At 34.7% G+C, this 9,906-nt stretch overlaps 1 pseudogene; it reads left to right on the top strand.

Annotated features, from left to right (window-relative positions):
* Window positions 1-5,095: 5,095 nt before the first annotated feature.
* LOC118022552 lies at window positions 5,096-9,579 on the top strand (annotated as a pseudogene).
* Window positions 9,580-9,906: the final 327 nt, after the last annotated feature.

Genomic DNA, 9,906 nt, shown 5'->3' with positions numbered 1-9,906 from the left:
TGATTTAATTAGGTGATTTCAATCTATGATTTTTGTAGCAGAGTTATGAGATAAAAATAAATAGATATGCCTGCAGTTTAAAATGAATCCACAACAGGGCACTTGGGTGGCTCAATTGAGTGTCTGTCTGACTCTTGATCTCACATCAGGTCTTGATCTCAGGGTCATGAGTTCAAGCCCTGCATTGGGATCCATGCTGGGTGTGGAGCCTACTTAAAAAAAAAGAAAAATAAATCCACATCATGTAGTAATAATATCCTCTTTTTGGAAATAATTTTCATCATTACAAAGTTTGATCCAAATATATTTATGGCATCACATGGAAAATACACATTCATATGCAGTGTTTCATTTAACTGATTCATTTATTCAGCAAATATTAATTAAGCACATAATATTTGGCATCATTGCTACAACAATGAATATCAAAATATTTTTATTCATTTAATTAAAGTATAGCGGAGATTACAAATGCTGAATACATAGTTGTTAAACAAACAAACACACAAACAAAATTGACACTTCCAGCTCTTGTTTTACACAATTCACTTTTTGCCTTTGTTGCAGTCATCTGATAATCCATGCTTTCTCCCACTCTCTTTAGAGATTTTTGTTTTAGGCTCATTCTCTATCTCCAAGATAATTCTATGTTAATCACTGGTGGGTTATTCCATGACTAATCTTTCAATCATAAATATTTTCCCTCTTGCCTTCTACTGACCAATTCACCCATTTACTCCAGTGGTCACCTACCTCAGATCAATTTCTTGGATGAATATAAACTGAATGTTTCCAGTGACTAAAGATGTACCAGATTATATGAAAAATAATATAGTCACTTGATCAATAACAAACTATATTTCCTTCATAATCTTGATTCAGTCATTTAACTCTCTAACAAAACTTAGTTTCTATCTCATTCCCTATAGTAGCTTACCCCACCAAAATTTGATTCACATTTGGACTTACTTTCTATTGATTCTCTCTCCTTTATCTATCTTTCACCAACTACATAGTCTCATTTCATTCTTTAATGAGCTTAAATTTTAGTTAGTAATTATAACTATGTACATAAATATATCCTCAACTTCTTTGCGTGCTTTTGCTTCATTATACTTTAATTCATTATGCTTGTGTAGGTAAAATAAAACCTTATATCCAGCATTCTATCTATTTCTTGTCTGCACCCATGCAGTTAAACGTGGTTGAACAAAAGCACACTTTTGACAGGTCTCACTTTAAATTCATGATAATTAATCTTAAGGTCTTTATTTTTGTCCATCATTCATACTGTATATTTGCAGTCCACTCCCTACTGAACTCTTATAGATGAGTAATTCATGATTTCTTCTCTCACCACTACCAATTAATCCATCCTCACACTCAAGTGATGATTTTGATTGATATTTCCCAAAGAAGATTGAAGAAGAAATACAATAAGCTCTCCTCTCCACGTATATCTATGTAACTTGAGCTATTCTTTATTTACTTCCTTTTTTCCTAATACTTGACAAACTTTCTTTATTACTATAAAATATAGCTCTTCTACTTGCTGTCTAAATTCTATCCTCATTCATCTACTCAAGAACAAAATTATAGCAGTTGAGTATTCACTTAAAAAGCTAATAGAGCACCACCTTTTGCTCCATATATCTGAAATGTGCCAGTCATTCAGGACTTCTTAAGACTTTACTCAGGGGCGCCTGGGTGGCTCAGTCATTAAGCATCTGCCTTCGGCTCGGGTCGTGATCCCAGAGTCCTGGGATCGAGCCCCACATCGGGCTCCCTGCTCCGCGGGAAGCCTGCTTCTCCCTCTCCCACTCCCCCTGCTTGTGTTCCTGCTCTAGCTGTGTCTCTCTCTGTCAAATAAATGAACAAAATCTTTAAAAATAAAAAAATAAATAAAAAATAAAATCTTAAAAAAAAAAAGACTTTACTCAGTCATTCAATGATATAACTTAGTGGTCAGTTTTGCAGATCACACATTATTCAAGAGTAGGATTATAGGCTGTTAGAATAAGTCCATGGTAACTACAATTTGTATATGTTTAGAACTAGGAATTTAAGGCACTATTCTAATAATCTGTAATTTATATGCAAATTAAAATTAATATTTTAATAAAATGACGTCTTTATAATGCTTTGTTTTTCCAAACAAGGAATTATATATTTGTTCCAGATATATATAGTCCCAATAAGTTTTTTCATAGATAGATATAGTTTTATCAAATTATTTTATCTTGCAATGCTACTGCAAATGGATCATTTCACAAAATATATTCTAATTTAATATCAAAGACATAAAACAGAAAATGCATACCTGTAATTCACAGGAAAATATTCCTATAAGACATGAGTTATTTTATATACTAAAATCTCCTTGAAAATGTCAACCGTAAAATAACATAATACTGCCCATGAAAGTCAAATATGCAAGAAATGAATGCTCTAGAGAGGGAAGAGTGAAGTAATACTGATGGAATGTGGCTATATAATGATTATAGATCCAACAAAAGCCTGAGAAAACAGACTGGCCCTCTGGCAGATGCTTATGTTGGGTTACATTGAAATGAGTAGAGATTTTAGAACTCCACTCTGGGTTGAAGTGACTGAATTAGGGAATGGAGCAGTCTCAAAACACAGCTGTTCCCTCTCAAAATTTGTACTAAATTTTGAATCTGCAAGGGAAAGAAAGCTAAAGAGCTTTGCTGAAAACGTTAAGAGTTGAAATGAGTTGCCTATGGCTTTTCAGGGCTAAGGAAAGGAAGACTTGATAGGGTTTCAATTGAAATTCTTAGAGGGTCACATCCTAAAGATGAACCAGATGTAATCTTGCTAAATGGTAATTCTACTCAGGTCCGGGCTCATTTCTGGCAAGACTGAGGTGATCAGCCTCAAATTTCTATTACAGAAAATAAAGAATGGTTTTTGAGGAAGGATAACATCATATTCTATAGCTAATTTATACAAAATGTCCAATGTATAATAATGAGCAGTAGACATATTACAAGGCAACAAAATGTGGCCAATATTTAAGATAATGTTCAAGATAAAACCATGTCATAGAGGTAGATTCTGAGGGGATTTAGGAATTAGAGCTATTCAAACAAGGACTTCAAAATAATATAATCTATATGTCTAAAATAATAGGGGACAGAATGGAAAGAATAGACAAGAAAAGGAATATTATAAAAGATATGAATGTGCTAAAAAAGTTAAATAAACATTACAGAAGTGAAAATAACCATATTTGAAATTAACTTAATAAATGGACTATTGACATGTTAGATGCAGCAGTAACAACTAGAAGTGAAATGAACAACAGATCAGTAAAAATATCAAAATTAAAGCACAGAAATAGAACAAAAGGGAAAATGATTAAAGTATAAAGGACACATGAAACATTCTCTAAAAGAAAAAAAGTAAGCGCAACTACAAGGAAGGAAATAGTAAAAATAAGAACATACACAAATGAAAAAACAAATGTACAATAAAGAATACCTACAAGGGGTGCTTGGGTGGCTCAGTTGGTTAAGCGTTTGCCTTCGGCTCAAGTCATGATCCCAGGGTCCTGGGATGGAGTCCTGCATCAGGCTCCTTGCGCAATGGGGAGTCTGCTTCTCCCTCTTCCTCTGTCCCCTGCTCATGCTCTCTCTCTCCCTCACTCTCTATCTCTCTCTCTCAAATAAATAAAATAAATAAAAATCTTTAAAGAATAGAAAAAGAATACCTACAAATTAAAAGCTGATTCTGTAAAAGATTAATAAAACATGATGAACCTCTAAAAAGGCTAGGTAGAAAGAGAGTGAATGAGAGAGGGAGAGAGAAAGAATAATTATTATTATCAGAAATAAAAATGGGGACATCAATACAGATTTTAGAGGCACCAAAAGAAAATAAAAACTTAAAATGAATACATTTCATAAAATAAAAAAGGACAAATACCTAAAAAAAATCCTACAACTAAACAAAGTTGACAGAAGAAAATACAGAAAAATCTGAACACTAATGATGTTAAATATCTTATTATAAATCACTGTCACAAAGAAAACAGAGGCCCAGATATTTCATCAGTTAATTTTTCCCAATCATTTACAGGGACAAAAAAATAATAATAATAATAATGCTAATCTTCCACAGATTAGAAAAAAAAATTCTTAGCAAATTTTATGATGCTTAGCAACCTTAATACTTAATCCTAAAAAGGACATAAAAGAAGAACTCATAAGATATAAAAACACACCTTAACAAATTCAAAAGAATAGAAATGATACATTGTCTATTCTTAGACCACAATAGAATTAAACTAGAAATCAATCACAGAGAAATAGCTGGAAAATCCCCAGGTACTTGGAAATCAAACAATATGCTTCTGAAAAACATGAGTCAAAAAAGAAAGTTCAAAAAAAAATAAAAATATTTTGATCTAAATGAAAATGAAATACAACTAAAAGTTTATGGAAGCAACAGGAGTGCTTATAGGGAAATTTATTGAACCAAATACATATATTAGAAAAGAAGACAGATCTAATATTAATAATCTAAGCTTCCAACCTAGAAAACTAGAAAAGAAGAACAAATTAAAATCAAAGTAAGCAGAAGAAAAGAAATAATAAGAATTAAAGTAGAAATCATTGCAATTGAATGCAAGAAATCAATTAGAGAAAATCAATGAAACCAAAATTTGGTTCATTGGAAAGGTCAATAAAATCAGTAAGCCTCTAGCCAGGTTAACTAAGAAAAGGAGAAATGAAAGAGGGAAACCACTACAGATCTCATGGATGTCAAAAAGATAAAGTACATGCACACAAGCACACACATACACACACACACCAACCAAAGAAACAAACCATTAACAAGATATAAGCAAGCAAAATCAAGATATACATATGAAAGATAACACATCATAATCAAACTAGGGTTGTTTCAGAAATGCAAGGGCAGCTTATCACTGAAAAAAAAAGCAGAAAATTGATATGATTTTCTTCATAGCTGCAAATCAAACTTTTGATAAAATTCAACCTCTATTTTTTAAAAATTTATTTAGTGAACCAAACAGAAGATAATTTCTTTAAGCTATTACTTTATACCAAAAATGGCAAACATCATGTGCAATGATGAAATAGTAAATGATTTCTTTGAGTTTGGGAATGAAACAAAAATGCCCACATTTGTCGATATTGTGGTAGAGATCCTCATCACTATATTCAGGTAAGAAATATAAGTAAAAGACATAAATATTGGATACAAATTCAGTATACAAAATCAATAGAATTTCTGTTCACCAGGAACAAATAATATGAAAATCAGAGTTTAGATATTATTTAAAATATGATTACATATGGGGACGCCTGGGTAAGTCAGTTGGTTAAGTGTCTGGCTCTTGGTTTCAGCTCAGGTTGTGATCTCAGGGTCGTGGGATCAAGCCTTGTATTATGCTCTGAGCTCAGCGTGGAGTCGGCTTGTCCCTCTCCTTCTCCCTCTCCCTCTGCTCTTCCCCCTCTGCTCCTCGCCCTGCTCCTTCTTTCTCTCTCTTTCTCTACTAAATAAATCTTTAAAACAATATAGCATTACATATGATAAATTCCTAGGAATAAATCTAAAATTGTATAAGATCTTCACACTGATAAGTATAGAACATTGCTAGGACAAATTAAAGAAGAACTAAATACATAATTGGAAGTTTCAATATTTTATAGATGTTGACTTTCCAAATATAATCTATAGATGCAGTTCAATAGCAATCAAAATTTATTCAAGCTCTACAACTGGAAATTTACAACTGAATTTTAAAGATTTTAAAATTATTTTAAAAGTGAAAAGAACCAAAAAAGACACGTTAAACTTAGAGAAGAGTATAGCTGAAGGAATTTGTAATACCAAATAGTCACACCTATTTAACCTTGTGTTAAAAAGATAGTATGGTATTGGCACAAATTACAACAAAATATGTATAGAAGCAGATCCACCCTGGCTCAGGACAAAAGTGACACTTACTAAAAATATATATTGACATCTATAACATACTATACACATATATGTATGCATATATCCGTGCAGCTCAGAAGGATTATAGATTGCAAAGTGGAAGGTATCTTAAAAATGCTTTAGGGGAAAGTATATGAGGATATCTTCCTGACCATGGAATAAGCAAAATTTCTTTAAACAGAATACAAAGATGCTTACCATAATAATAAAAAAAAAAGTTTGGTAAATTTGATAAATTAGAAACTTTTGTTTATTAAAATACTGTTATGAAAGAGAACAGATACCTCCTAAAGCAATAAATGATATTCCTCTCTCTCTCTCTCTCTATATATATATATGTATATATATATATATATATATATATGAACCCATGTATGTAACAAAATCAAGAAACAGAACATTGCTAGTATCTCGAGAAACATTACTCATATCCATTTTAGTCATTATGAAGCCCTTTTTCCCTTAAGAGTTACACTACCCTGACTTCTAACATCACAAATGATACTCATTTCCTTCACTTAAGTGGAATAGAATATATATAATATCTAGTTTATTTCACTCAACATATTTTTTGTAAGATGCATCCACACTGTTGTAACTGTCTTTGCTGTACAGAATTCCATTGTATGATTATACCACATTTTTTATTTATCTTTTCTATTATATAGTAGACATATGGATACTCTAGATATAAAGATATTCTAAACTATAAATATTATACACCTTAATACTTGTATTTTGGTCAAGATATGAACAAAACCAACAAGATTTTGTTGGTTGTATACCTCAGCAGTGAGGCTAGAATCAAAGGACTTATCTCACCTCGCATGATTTATATAATCTGTAGGTGTTTGTAAAATAGGATAATATTGGTAATAATAATGCTGACTTCCTAGATTTACAGTAAGAAATAAAGAAGAAAACTTCAACCTTGACAACATCTGGAAGATCATAAGCTCTAAATAAAATGCTAACATTCTCTACTGCCAGTCCCAATTTCCTTCCTTGTTGTCAACTGTGATCTTTGGGGATTTGGAAAGTAACAAACATAGTGAGACTAATCTGGTTTACTTGCTCTTCTTTTTTTTTTTTTTTTTTAAATTATGTTATGTTAATCACCATACGTTACATCATTAGTTTTTGATGTAGCGTTCCATGATTCATTGTTTGCGTATAACATCCAGTGCTCCGTTCAGTATGTGCCCTCTTTAATACCCATCCCCAGCTAACCCATCCCCCCACCCCCTCCCCTCTCGAACCCTCAGTTGGTTTACTTACTCTTAGCAGAGTTTGTTTGTTAAGACCTTGGCACCTGATGGAATCACGAGAGCATGCTAAACCTTAACCTATAGGTAAGTTTTTAGCACCATTTTCTATAATTTTGTTTAAATATTAGATTTCTATTTGCCAATGTTAAAGTATTATAGCACTGTTTTCTGCTAAATGAAAATTTCTCAGTGATTACTAAACACATAAACATACTCCCTTTTTATGTTGGGATGACCCCTTTTGGCAGGGTAACACCTCTCCCTGCCCTCCAAAAAAGGAATAGTGAAGGACATTTACAAACTATACCAAAGATTTTGCTAAGCAATAATAGTTGTAGAGGACAACAATAAGACTGGTGATCAAAGGACATTCCAGGTCCATCTAAAACTCAGATAGACATTCACACTAGTGAGTTGGGAACTGGCTTCCCAATTGCTAAGAAGAGACTTGTAGTGGTTTATTCAGAGCCTGTGGAAACAAAAGAGGAAAATAGTAGCTATCTTGCTAATTTGTACCAAGTCAATAGAGGATCAGCCACAAGACTATTGGTTAAATACCTGAGAATTTTTTTCTATGAAATTAGGGAATTTAAGAATGAGAACACTGTTTGTCCCATGACCCTCCCACTTTTTTAAAATAAAGAATTAAAAAAAAAACAATTACCCAAAGCCCAAGCCAAATCATTCTGAGAAGGCATGTCTTCCTCAAAAGTCTTTAAAAGAATTTCCCAACTTTATCGAAGTCATTACTTATTTAGGAATTCAACAAAAGTCTAATTGTGGTTTTTAGATGAAGATTCATATCGGTGAAAAAGTACCATTACACAAAAGTACAGGAAAGAAAGCTAACTTAATGATACTGGATGACAAAGAAGATAAATTGTCATGATGATTCTTCCGTTACATGTGCATAGACTAGAACTGTAGCACACCGCCTACCGAGTATGGCTGACCTTTCAACAGTGTGGGCTTAGGGGCGCCAGGCGATACAGGCAAAAATCCCAGTGTAACTTGGAGTCACCCAAAACCTAACTACTGAAAGAACCATGTGGCCGGTGAGGAGCAGCACAGCTGACAAACCAGTAGGGCAGGAGTGGCCTGGGACCTCCAAGGCCCACTGGAACCCCAGCCACAGCCCCGTGGCCCCATTGATGAGGTGAGGCAGCCAGAAAGCAGGTGTAGCTCCCGCCTCCACCACCACTGCTTCTCCCCCAACCCTGGCGACCCCCACTGCGAGGCTGGACTTGGGTGAGTACCAGGAGCACTTAGAGACTTCCAGAAATGTCAGTGGCTCATTTTCGAGGGCGCCGCCAAGCTGCTGTTGGACACCTTGCAACACCAGGACCTGGTGAAACAGGAGGCCGACAAGGTATGTACAGCAGTTGGCTTTGAAATTTGTCCCTCAGCCAACTTGCACGTCTTTGATGGCAACTGTAGCATTTGTAGGAAGATGCAGAATAGACACTAACAGCTTCTCCCTTCAAGCTCCAGAAGGGATTCAAAAGAATATCCACATACACATTCAACACACACAAAACACAACATACACTGTGGCATGCAGAGTTTTTACACTCCCTGCTCAAACCATAGAGACTTGGAATCGGCCTACATTGCCTGCATGAGTGTCGACTGTGGTCATTGAGGAATTCAGTGACAGAGATTGGGAGAAGGCCATGAAGGAGGAGGAAACCCCAAGACCACGTCTAAAGAGTGAGTTCCTGCTTTTCCCTTTCTGAGAAGGAGAGAAGATTGGGGCCAGCAGTTCGCTGTCACTGCAGCACCTCTGTGGGGTTTATGAACGTGGCTGCTGGCTCGGTTTGGCCAGCGGCCGTCTTGATCTCTGCAGTTTGCTCCAGCTGCCAGGATCTTTCAGCAGCTTTCTGTTCTTCCTCAGTCCAGATTTTGATGTGCGCTAGTTGACATCTTTCTTTTCTCAGCTTTTGTGTGATCTTTTAGAAAAATACACTTTTTAACATTAAAGAAAATAAATCCACATGTAAGTGAACCCATGCAGTTCAAACCCATGTTATTCAAGGGTCAACTGTAGTTTTCTATAGCACCGAAAAATCACATCCGTTCGCATTAGTTGCATTACTTTCAATTTGACATTTATTTGTCTCTAATTGCTTTTGGACACTAAAATTGCAATCAATTCTACTAACTGAAATGTTTATAATAAAAACGTGATATTAGGTGAAATTCATCTTTGTATCTCTGTCACTTGCTATATTTGTCCCTCCAATTTCCCAAAGAGAAAACTAAATGCTTTCTGATTTCAGGACGTTTGTGACTTTCAGTCTTTCTCTGCCATCCTCCCAAGATGTTTCTCATTCGAATAGCTGCAGGCCCTCTACCCCTTATCTGTGGTTTCCCTTTCAACGGTTTCAGGTACCCGAAGTCAACCACAGTCTGGAAGCAGATGATCCTCCTTCTAATGTGTCATCAGAAGGTCCACAGTAGCCTAACACTACATCACAGTGTCTCTGTCATTCATCTCACTTCAGCTCCTCATGCAGGCATTCATTGTATCATCTCAAACATCCTCACAAGAAGACGAAGGTAAGTAACAGTACAGTAAGATACTTTGAGAGAGAAAGACACTACATTCACATAACTTTTATTATAGAATGTTGTTATAATTATTCTATCT

Source organism: Mirounga leonina, unplaced genomic scaffold (assembly GCF_011800145.1).
Source record: "Mirounga leonina isolate KUSES-001 unplaced genomic scaffold, KU_Mleo_1.0 Mir_176, whole genome shotgun sequence".
NCBI lineage: Eukaryota > Metazoa > Chordata > Mammalia > Carnivora > Phocidae > Mirounga > Mirounga leonina.
Note: the sequence above shows the minus strand (reverse complement) of the source record. Positions and strands in the feature narration are given on the sequence as shown.